Raw genomic sequence first — 12,223 nt, 5'->3', positions numbered from 1 at the left:
TTCCAATTGCCCACGGAATTTAATTGTGAAAAATCTGATAAAATACTGAAAACTCTGATAAAATATTGAAAACTCTTAGCTTTGCCATCTATTCATAGACATGTAAGCATCAATGATTTTTCAGAGAGGCACCGTGATGTACCGTCCTTTCCAGGATATCCTCTTCTGATAAAAAAAGTTTCCTCAAAGACCCCTCAGCAGACTGTATTTAGAGATCTGTGTTGAGAAAGAAACAGGACCGGGGGTTTGAGAGATGAGTGAATATACAACAATTTTTGGCCTAAGTGAACATTACATTTTCCGTTTCTGGTTCAGTGATGAAGCAGCATGCTACCCAGCCTCCACTCTGGTGGCAGTCACCTATCAATAGCTATCATAGCCTCGTAAATTTTTGACTCTGAACTACGAGGTTGCAGAATTCAAAGCAGAGGCATATACAGTCTACTATGGGTCTGAATGAAAGGCATAAGGGACAATCACACACTTCCAAGGAAGCATTGCTGTTCTGAGTCAATGGTGAGCGATACTATGATCACTTTTAATTTGGAACAGGTTGTTATGCTTTCCTAAGCTCTGTTCGAATCTATTCCCTCATTAGCTAGAACTTTACCTATGAAGGACAAGACAAAATTAAAAAATGCTTAATGATGATGATAAAGTCAGTCCCTTCAAAAACAGATTTCACTGCTAGGTGAGTGTTGTGGATGGTTGCTTCTGATCTTTCCATTCTTTTTCTCTATACCCGACTATTGAGGCTAAATCTTTTTAAAGATACAAATTGACCAGTTGACCAGTCACAGTCTGTTTTCTCACAACTCCAGAACCTGCATAAATCCTTAGCTGCTCCAGATAAGACCATCATTGTACACCCATTAAACAAAAGCTTGCTATTTAGCTAACTGCCCACTTCACAAAGGTGAAGCATATTCCACAGGGAGGCATTTCCTTCCCACTAGATTAGGCAAGTTGCAATTCAAATAAAAACATCAATATTTCTATCTCCTGTAGTTTACATTCCCTTGTTTCACCAGGCAGTGAATCTTACAGAATCCCATGAAAACAACCTTACTGTGTCAGAAAAGACATTATTTCTTAGTAAATGTTGCAGAAAGTCCTCATGAAGGTGGTTATCTTCATTGAGTCACCAAGGAAAATAAATACATACATTACTAGAAAACAAAGTTAGTATCCACACATGTATTTTTCTTTAAGGAAACACCCTTTGAGTACCTATTTTCCTGTGTTTGTGTCAAGCCCCCTTCCCAATCTAAGTATTTCTTTTAAATGTCTGAAAAAAGCCTTTCAGACTTTTTATAGAAATATATCAAATACTGATAAAAAGTTACATTCTTATTACAGAGCAATAAGAGCAAAACAAATATACTGAACTTCCAGAAAAAAGACTTCATTTTCAAAAAGAAATTGTGTATGGTTTAAGACCATTCCTGTAATAACCCTCCTGATTTCCCCTTATTAAGGAACATTGAATAAGGGCTCTCAGTGCTTAGAGCTGCTGATAATTAGACCATGAGGGATTATTTTCACAGTGGTTTGGATCAGGGACTGAGTGCCTAAGGCCAAACTCCATCTTGTTGAATGGATACAAGTGAAACAAAGCTTGGCTGGTTTTGTTTCTTTAAACAATTTTTAAGGCTTCCTTTGTTCAACATGAGATTTGGTTTTGATTTCTTTCAACCTCTCAGGGGTTCAATATAGAATGATAACCTAACTCAAAGCATTCCGAACCAGAGGGGGGAAAAAAAAAAAAAAAAGAAAATGAAAAAAAAAAATTGTAATCAATAGAGTACTTTACTTTCTTCACTTTACAGATTTTTCTCAGTTAAACTAAAAAAAAAAAAAAAAGAAAAAAAAACCCCAAAAAACTGGAAAGAAAACATTCCTCAAACTTTTAGAATATTTTATTTTAGAATATTTTTGTATAGTATTCAGTATGTTTCACTAATATAGCTTGAAATAGGACTTTCCAAGGCAGTTATTTGCAGTTCATGAAATTCTTACTATGTAGCTAGTTGTTTATAAAAAAAGTAATCTAGATTTCTGAAACCTAAACTGAAACTTTTAACATTTTACCAGTTACCCCCTCTACTGTATGATCATGTTCTGAAGCAGGCACAAGTAAATTTTTATCTTGAGTGACCTATAGCTGGTAGATTGTAATTTCACAAACATATTTTTCTATTATAAACTTCTGCTGAGTAGTGAGATGGAATATATGTACTAGACTTTTGGAAATCCCACTTAATAATCACTAACCTGGAGAAGAAACTTCTCGAATGCTGAGGTATAGTTAAAATTTTTTTTTTCAATGATAATCAATGGCTTACACTGCCTACACTTTAAGATTTAAAATTCCCTTAAAAGCCCACCTGAAGTTGTAAACACATGAGTGCTAATAAATAATAATAAAAAAAATACTACTTCCCACCTTCACCACTAGATACAGTTTTGAAATAGAGTTCAGGTTTCAATGAGATGCAACTTCAGAATGGAACATTTTTGATAATTTAGCATCTCTCACAAGCTATTTGGTGCAGAAATCACACACGCCAAGGATATAAAAAAAGTACAAAGAATCCATCCCATATGTACTGACATATAAAGCAGCCGTTATGGTTGATGTCTACTGAAAGTCAAGAAATACTGTCTTTAGGCCATTGCTTTTCAACAGCTGATGATGGAAAGATACTTAAAAAAAAAAATCTATTACTTTACAAGGAACTTTACCAGAAATTATTTGATTGGCTTTAAAACTTAAAATGTAGTTTTACACTTACACTGTGTAACAGCCATACAGTGTTTTCTTCATCTACAAGGCACTGAGCTTAACAGAGGACTTCAAATTTGTCTCCATTCTTTGTTTCCCTTTTCCTTATTGTCCAAACCTCATAATGATAACACAGCAATTACTTGTTTTATCCCCAATGCAATTTACTTCAGATTTTGTCAGCATTTCCATTTAAACATTGTCTTATTCTTTCATGCCCTACTTTGAGGTTTCTAAGTAACTTGGAAGCATCTTCCCTATAAAAAAAAATCTTTGCTTAAATATGTCTATTTCTGAATGCTTATGATTAAGAAGATAATATTGCATGCAACTAGCAGAAAACATATATTGCAATTAAAAACAATTCTTTTGGGCCTTATGCATGGTACTTGTAAACTGAATATTTTAGCACCTTTCTATCCTCTTTATCTATTAAAATATAATTTTATTCTGTGACCATCATAGTATTTATCTGTTTTACAGTGTACATGAGAGTATTTTCAACTTCATCCATGGGTTTTTAAACTGCTTTTTTTTTTCCAAATATTGTTAGCTCTAAAATAAATATTAAACAAAACACATCTGAATTTTAGCAGATAATGTTGAGGATAGGGTCTATTTAAGGGAAATTGTTTTCCTGTTAATCACATATCATTCTACTCTCTCAACAGTGTAACTCATGCCTCTTCAGAATACTTTTCAAGGCATACAAAAAGCTGTAGGTTTGCACATGCCTGGAATTGTCAGGGCAGTTGGTAGAAACACAAGCATGATACCCCCAGAAGTCATCTTTGTGCCTGATAACTGAGCAGTTCAAATATTTTCCATTACCAGAAAAAATGAATTTATATTGATCTTCATCCTCTCTTGAGCATCCTTTGGAAAAATGATATATGCGTACAGATGAGGCACTGTTCACTTCAGTACCATAACGATCGGTTTCAAGTGAAAAATGAGGACAGCAACTCATTATACAGTACACTGGGGCAACGTCTTTGTTTCCTTTTCATTTCCTTTTTTTGCCAGAGTAAATGTTCTTATTTAAAACTCTATCACCAAAAATGCCTGTATCTAAGTTACAGCATATGGAGGCTTTGCTCAGTCCAGACACACATTCCTTAAAAAGAAAAAACAAATAAACAAACAAACAAAAAACCCAAACCCAACCCCCCCCAGCCTCCACAACCACCAAACCAAAAAGCAGGGAGAAAAGGGAGGGTAGAGACCCAGTGCATATTCAATACTACTACTGTTGTATATGGCATAAATCAGTAGCCATATTTATGGGACAATCTATTATTATTTCTCATTTCTCTATAATCATTGTATCTGTGCTGCATAAACACTGATGAAAGAAGATAAATTATCTCAATAAGGTAATCAGGGTTTTCCAGATAAAACAATAACAACAAAAACAAAACCCCTACAAATTCAGAGAAAAAAAAAAAAAAAAAAAGTGCTCAGTATTTTCTGCCAAGCTCTTCCTTACTGGTACTCCAAATTAAACATACAAAATATGAAACGCCCACGAAAAGTCCCAGAGCAGCTTGGGGTTCAGCAGTCATACAACCCAGTGAACACACCTGTAAGCACTGGGGTTTCTCCAGTGCTCTTTCAGGAGATGTCTGCATTGAAAACCACAGCAGATGCAGAAGTACTTGCAAGAGTTCTAGCAACTAGCTCAGGTACCAGAGGTCTAGACAGTAGCCTAAGTTTATGCACCTACTGATTTAAATTGCTTTAAAGCTTTGTGATACCACCTCTAAACTAGTAATACGAGTACACAAAGTTGAAACTAGTCTATCTGCTCTGTGCATTCTTTTGCAGATTAGAAATATCCCTTGTTGCCTTGGAAGTGGCTTTACTACTGATGGAAATAATTTTTACATTATAATGCCTCTAAATTCCTACATCAAAAATAATCAGATTCTCAAATATTCCCATTCAGCTCCAAGAAAATACTGAAATAATGGGTGAAAGAGTTAAACTAAAACCAAAAAAAGTTGCCAGCTATTATTCTAGATTTAAAAAAAAAAAAAACCACAAAAAACCCACAAAAATTTTGAAAACAGTTTTCAGCTACTGAAAAGTTTGTGCTCAGAAACCAACTACAGATATTCATTTACATGTAAAAGCCATCCTGCAAAAGGAAGGAGTCCCTTTTGAAAACAACAAGAATGTCCAAAACAGAGTTGTGAACTCTTAGATATCCAATGATTTATGAAAGGAAATCTCAGTGCAAGTCACATGGGAAAGAGACTCATTTGCCAGTAAATGCCAGACTCACAGGTCTTCAACTGAAAAGCCTTAGTTCTTTGATCTTGCACAAATGGAACTGAAGTATTAGCAGCATTTTCGCCATGGATATCTACAGTGGCACAAAAGTACTCAACCAACAGATAGCTTGTGGCCTTAGTTGTTAGTTCATGTTGAGCTCTAAAGAAACCAGGATCCTGAAATAAAGTGGGACTTGTAAATTAGCCAGCTCTGTCTAGCCATCAAATGCTCCATCAGGCTGACCTAGCTATGTCTACATTCTCCAGTATCAGAAGGTCTCTTTGTGCACCAGGGAGAGCAAAGCAGCCAGGTGAATGTTGACTGCAATCTCCACAAAACAAACAAGTGAAAGACAGGGGCAGAAGCATCCATATCGGTTTCTCCATGTATGCCATTTGAGAGTTAATACTGCAATGTGGGATATTCTCTCCATGGCAGCAAATTCAGAGACTGAGCACAATTTCCTCATCTCAATGAAATGTTGAAGATCTTACCAACTGAAAGTTTAAAGGCCAGTAATTAATTATCTTTATGAGAGGGAGAAAACTTGTGGAGAAATTAAAAAGAAACAGGAAAATCAACACCAAAATTGATTTTTTAATGAGCCACAAAGACACCTTTATCTTTCTACAAATTCTCCGCATCCAAATGAAGACAGTGTCACAAACCATCCCTTAAGGAAAGGGTTATATTTTTGCGTTCCAGCCCTAAAAAACACAACAGAGAAGCAAAAACAGGCATTAATTTTGCCTGTTAACATCCTGTATAGGGACTCTTCTCCAAGAATATTCACAAAGCAGATTCACTGAGAAAATTAGGAGCTGTGAAAAATGAAAATGCTTCTAACCAATTTGCCATACACCATGATACCCGTTGAAGCTTTCTGTGCTTGCCTCACTTCCATAACTAAGGACGGCAGCTTTGATTGGTCTGAAAAAAGGAGGAAATAAAAGTATCCCATCAATATTTTCCCTTCTGGGAACAAATAAAACCATACTATTGTACAGCTGAACTCCTTAAAGGACTGTTCTTTGTTTTACATACAGTCAAATTTTCTCCACTCTAGCTCAGCAAGGGAAACAGCTTCAAAAAAAAATATTTGTTTCCTTCATGTAGGAAAAATATTTCTTAGGTTTATAGGTAACCAGAAAATTTCTCAAAGGTCCAATCCTACATTCACAGCATCAATAATTTCAGAAGTAGTTCAACACTAGAAGACATCACTGTGAGTTGCAATATTGTTAGATGTTTGGTAGTTTCATCTTTGAGGAAACCTGATAAACCCATTTGTATTTAATCCAACCAGTAGTAGCCCCCCACTAAAAATGGCAAGATAATGTCACATCCAAAGAGGCACCACTGTACTTTAAATATCCAGTAACTACAGAGACTTTTAAAACAAAGTAGAATAATTTATGAGGAGAATGTGAGGGGTTAAGAAGGTGAAAAATTCTGTGCAGAAAGGCGCTAGAATAAAAGCTACAAAATGTAGCTGTGTAATCAGTAATATGTTTTATTTGCATTGCAATGTTTGGGTTTCTTTTCAATCACAAGCACCAAAGTCAAAGTGGGACTCTGATCATCTCACTGCAGTTTACCAATCAGGATTGTATGCCAATGTGTAGTGAAGTGGAACTACATGATGTGACAAAATATGATGTGACAAGTAAACTTTAAAGGAACACCCACTAATTTGGAACCAGTAATTGCTACAATTCAAACAGCCCCATTACTTATATACCGAATTTTCAAAGCTGGATTTGTGGCATATTTTTAACTGCCTTAAGTGTCAACTTCAACTGAGCAATTAGCATTTTCAAAAAATATTTCTCATCAACAGAGTACTATTTATCACCTGGCAGGTAATAATTTCTTATTCCTACCTTTAGTACTGCTGAATATTTTCTCTCAAATAATATATTCAATCAAAAGAACACAACATTTTATGCTAATGTAATCTTTGTACTGCTTTAGTTAAAAGCTCAAGTGCTGATAATTACAAAAAAGCCTGTGATGGGATTCCAGAAAACTGGTATTTTATTTATTTATTTTTATGGGTACAAAAATTCAGGAAATTCTTCAACAATGTTCAATAGCACAAACTGCAAGTATTTGCATTACTAGCCTGGAAATTGAAAAAATCTCTGGAAAAGTGCAGACATCACACTGCAAAGCTTCTGGAGAACTTTGACATCCAGAAACAACATACTGCTTAAGAAAGGTGATACTTAAAAATTTCAATCTGTCAGTTTCTTAAAAATAATAATAATAATTACATAAAAAAACCCAACAACCCAACAAGTCCAGGTTCTATACAGAGTAGCACTCTGGTACAGAGTAACAGTATTTTAGGATCACAAAAGTTACTCTGTGGAAGTTAATATAAAATATAAAATGGACTTAAATAAGTCCACTGGGCACCACCACAATGCTTCCATAGGTGGAGATTTTGAATGATGTGGAAGCATTTGTAAAAAATAACAGGTAGCAGAAAACATGAGAATAATTTTAAATACAAGATCATAAACCAAGGACTGGCAGGGAAGACTGCAAATGTATACATTATGAGTCTCTTCATCTTTCCAATTAAGACCTTGAAACTCCTGAATTAATGTTCTTAGTATGCAGTAAAGAGTTTGTCAACCTTCACATACAAACCACAAAAGCTACGTACATATCTCCCAAAATGCTGTGATACCACACCTAACAATGAACACATAATTTGTCTGTCCTAATAACAAAATGACTTAAATATTCAATCTCTTTAAGAATAGGAAGCACTAAGAAATCATACTTGTCTATTTCTTAAACAAAAGATGAAGAAAAGAAAATTATTTTTAAACAAATGAAGATGTAACTAAAACTATGGCTTCCTTTTGACAATACTTTTGGAAAGGAGCAATGGCAATGTTCATTTCACAGTTAGTTAAAAACTGAGAATTGGAAGGAGATTTTATTTAACAAAAATTTTCCATCTTTGATTAGTATTGGTTTTGCTTATAGTGCAAGGCATCTCACATCTGTCACAAATCAAACCTGCATATTGAATGAAAAACATTCTTAACTGGTCAGAATTCTATTTAAAGCCTTGGTTTAAAACCTTCACACTAGGAAAAAAAGCTTAGCTTTTTTCATAGATATATTCATTTGCAAAAATTCATAACATCTTGAAAACAATTAATACACATATAGACAACTAACATAGCTTGCGGTAGGTATGTGGTGGTTTGACCCTGGCTGGATGCCAGATGCCCACCAAAGCCACTCTATCACTCTCCTCCTCAATCAGACAGGGAGAAAATACAATAAAAGGTTCGTGGGTTGAGATAAGGACAAGATCACTCAGTAATTACTGTCACGGGCAAAACAGACTCAATTTGGGGACATCTGTTTAATTTATTACCATTCCAAGCAGAAAAACACCTTCCCCCCATCCCTCCCTTCTTCCCAGGCTTAACTTAATTCCCAGTTTGACTACCTTCTCCCCCAAAGTGGCACAGGGGAACAGGGCATGGGGGTTATGGTCAGTTCATTGTGCATTTTTTCTGCTCCTTCTTCCTCCTCACGCTCTTCCCCTGCTCTAATGTGGTTCTCTCCCAAGGGAGACAGTCCTACATGAACTCCTCCGATGTGACATCTTCCCATGGGCTGTAGCCCTTCACACACTGCTCCAGAATGGTTGCCTCCCACAGGGTGCCGTCCTTCAGACACAGACTGCTCCAGCCTGGGTCCCCACAGGGTCACAAGTCCTGCAAGCAAACTTGCTTCAGTGTGGGCTTCGCACAGGTCTCAACCTCCTTTGGGCACACCCCTGCTCTGGCATGTGATCCTCCCCAGGCTGCAGGTGGATATCTGCTCCACCGTTAACCTCAATGGGCTGAGGGACATGGCCTGTCTTGCCATGGTCTTCACCACGGGCTGAAGGGGAATCTCTGCTCCGGCACCTGGAGCACCTCCTGCCTCCTTCTGCACTGACCCTGGTGTCTGCAGAGTTGCTGCTTTCACTAAGTCTCGCTCTTTTCTGCTGGTGCAGATACTTTTGTTTTTTCCACCTTCTTAATATGCTATCCCAGAGGTGCTATCACCATCACTGATGGTCTCGGCCTTGGCCAGTGGCAGGTCCACCTTGGAGCTGGCTGGTATCGGCTCCATTGAACACAGGGGAGGCTCTGGCATCTTCTCACAGAAGCCACCCCTATAGCCACCCCCACGCTACCAAAACCTTACCATGCAAACCCACTACCAGGTATTCCAGAAGTACTAGAATAGGCTGGTGACTGAGATGACACAAATCTTTACCAAAAAGTTGCAAGTGGCTCATCTTGAGCACTTCTTAACAGTTATACCAAACACAATGGTATGCACAACTGGCAATCTGAAAAGCTATTAAAAAAAACCAAACCAAACCAACAAAGAAAAAACAACTTTCTCTTCTACATATTATGGATATTGATTATATAGTCAATTCTCAACTCAAGGAAATATTTAGAAGGAGTCTTACAAAACCAATAATTAACAGACATACATTTTATACATCTTTGTCAAGTTGTTATAGCAGTTTAAATTGGAACGATGATAGCTACAAGCCAGTTGAAAGCAGCTGGCATTTAGTCATCTCCCTCCCAATTAAAGTTGTAAATGGTGTCTACTTCAACGATAGTGTGTTATACATTCTGATGAAAGAGGTATATTTGTTTTTCTTTTACACCTATGTGCTGGTACACTAGTGATATACTATTCTGACCAATTCAATCCCCAAATTTTAAAAATATATTTACTGAAGTCCACATTTGTTAATTTTTTATCAATACTGTGAAACTCATCAGATATTGACAACTTGTCCCTGGATGTCAAAAAGCCATTTTAAGAATCAAGTTCAAGATAAAACATCAAAACCAAGCATAAAATATTTTACACTGACTACTACTGAGTTATTAAGCTGTTTCAAGTATATACAACAACATTAAGGTGGAATGTACTCAGTTCTCTGAAGTTCTGTTTATTACTGCTAAATTTTCTGCTTTTACTAAGCTTGTGTTACTAACTTCAAAAGTGGGTGAAGTGAAAGTGAACAGTCAACCACATTTCAACTCCTAACATAAGTTTACTTGTCAAAATCATCTACTGACAGAAGATGGTTTTGGAGCAATAACTATATCAAAAGAACTGATGCACACTATTTCATCCCATGTAAAGCTCTGTTGGTAAGAGCACATTTAAAAAATATTAATAAAAAATCATATACTTGTGTTTTAAGGTCACTAATATATAAGTGTGGTTGCACATATGTGCAAGGAAGAGCATATTTACGTTTCAATACATGGGACTTAAGCACAAAGTCTTGCTAAAGTTTTCCAGATATCAGCCTATATACACAGTTAACTGCCCATTTCTCATTGTTTATTTACTGCTTCAGATGTTTTTCTTACACCTAAATGATTTTCTCCCTAGAGATTTCATAAAGGATTCGGTGACAGTTCAAGCTTCTGCACAACTTAAGTACCTTTAATGCCAACACCAACTGACTGAGTAGTAAACAGACTGAAATTTTTAATTTTGCATGTGTAACCGGCTTGGAACATTTTTCAAGCTAACAAAGTACTAGAAATCCTCAACACTCACTTCAAACTACTGCACATTATCAGGTCTATTTTGCAGAAAACTAGACAATATCTTTCAATTCTCTGGGTGATGTATTAATGTTATCATCTATTAAACAGTTCCGTGAAGTACATAATCATTTCCAATCCCTTATATCTTTAGGTTTGTCATAGTCAATACGCACAATGTTTGTTTCAATATTAATTGCACAAATTTCAGGAAGGATTAGACAGCACGTAAATAAATAAATAAAATCAGAGGAACCAGAAGGAAGAGGTTTCTTAAGCTCTTTTAGCTGCTTAGAAGTAAATCATAAAGTGTCAAGCTACAAAAATTGGCTCAGATAAATATGATTTTTCCTGAACTAGTTCACTAAACTTTTACCCTTCCTGAACACTTTCAATGCTGTGCTTACCTTAATATTTAACAGTTATGCTACAACATGTACAAAGCATTGAATATACGAGTTATTTTCAAAGTGAAAGAGTTTGTCTTTGTTCAAATAAGGAAAATCATGAATTTATTTTGCCTTGAAAGGAAAAGGGAAGTTATTAAGATAATTTTTAAGTATTTTTCTTCCATTTAGCTAAGGACTATCCACTGGATGCTATTTTCCATTAAACCCAGTGTACAATTCAAAACTTTGTACCTTAAATTTTGTGTTTATTTAGTTTCATGAATCGATATTTTAACAAAAATATAGTTATGTCTGTTAGTAATCACACTGTCATAACTATACCATCATATTTTCAAGTGTTTGAGGCTTTAAAAATGTCAAACAAGCTGTCATTTCATATTCCACAGGGCTTTTATTCTTCCTCCATGACCTATGATAAATCCTTTAAGTAATTAATTACAACTAAGTCATACACTATATGGATGTATACGGACATATAGAGAGTATACAATATAGATAATGTATCCTCAATTTTGAATACAAAGCCCAGAATGTATAAAGGGATGTGTTATAAAGGAAATATTCAAAAACAATTGTGTAAATTTGAAATTCTAAGCCTTAGAATAAAACTTTAGCCATTTTTTCAGCATGCCAGTTTCAAAAAAACCTCCATTTTTTAAAAAATGGCTACAATATTCATACATAATTAAGGCACAAATTCCAATAGACTTTCGTGTTCAGCTGGAGATTTGGCTACACACCTCAAGTTTAAAGGTTCGATTTATTTTCCCCCAAGACAAACGTCAACATTGCAGAAACCTTTCCAATAACTGAGATTACCTTGTTCTTGTTCCTAAACCTACAAGTTTTTCCACAGAGGTAGGTTACTGAGGCCATGAAGAATACTGTCAGAGAGCCCTTGATTGTGACCTTACTAGGTAAGACATGATTCTACCAGCACCGACAGATGTTCTTTCCTCTCAGGAAATGGCCAAGGATAAAAGTTGCTATCTGCATATAAAGAAGATTAATTTGCATTTGAAGCCCTATATCCATTCCCCAGAATCTGCACCACCGAGAAAAATCAGGCCTGCCCTTCATCTACAGTATTGGCAGCCCAACACGATCATAGTTTTTCAGTTAGGTTTACCTGCCTCAAGGAC

The sequence above is a fragment of the Falco cherrug genome, chromosome 14 (assembly GCF_023634085.1).
Source record: "Falco cherrug isolate bFalChe1 chromosome 14, bFalChe1.pri, whole genome shotgun sequence".
NCBI lineage: Eukaryota > Metazoa > Chordata > Aves > Falconiformes > Falconidae > Falco > Falco cherrug.
This window is presented reverse-complemented; position numbering follows the sequence as displayed.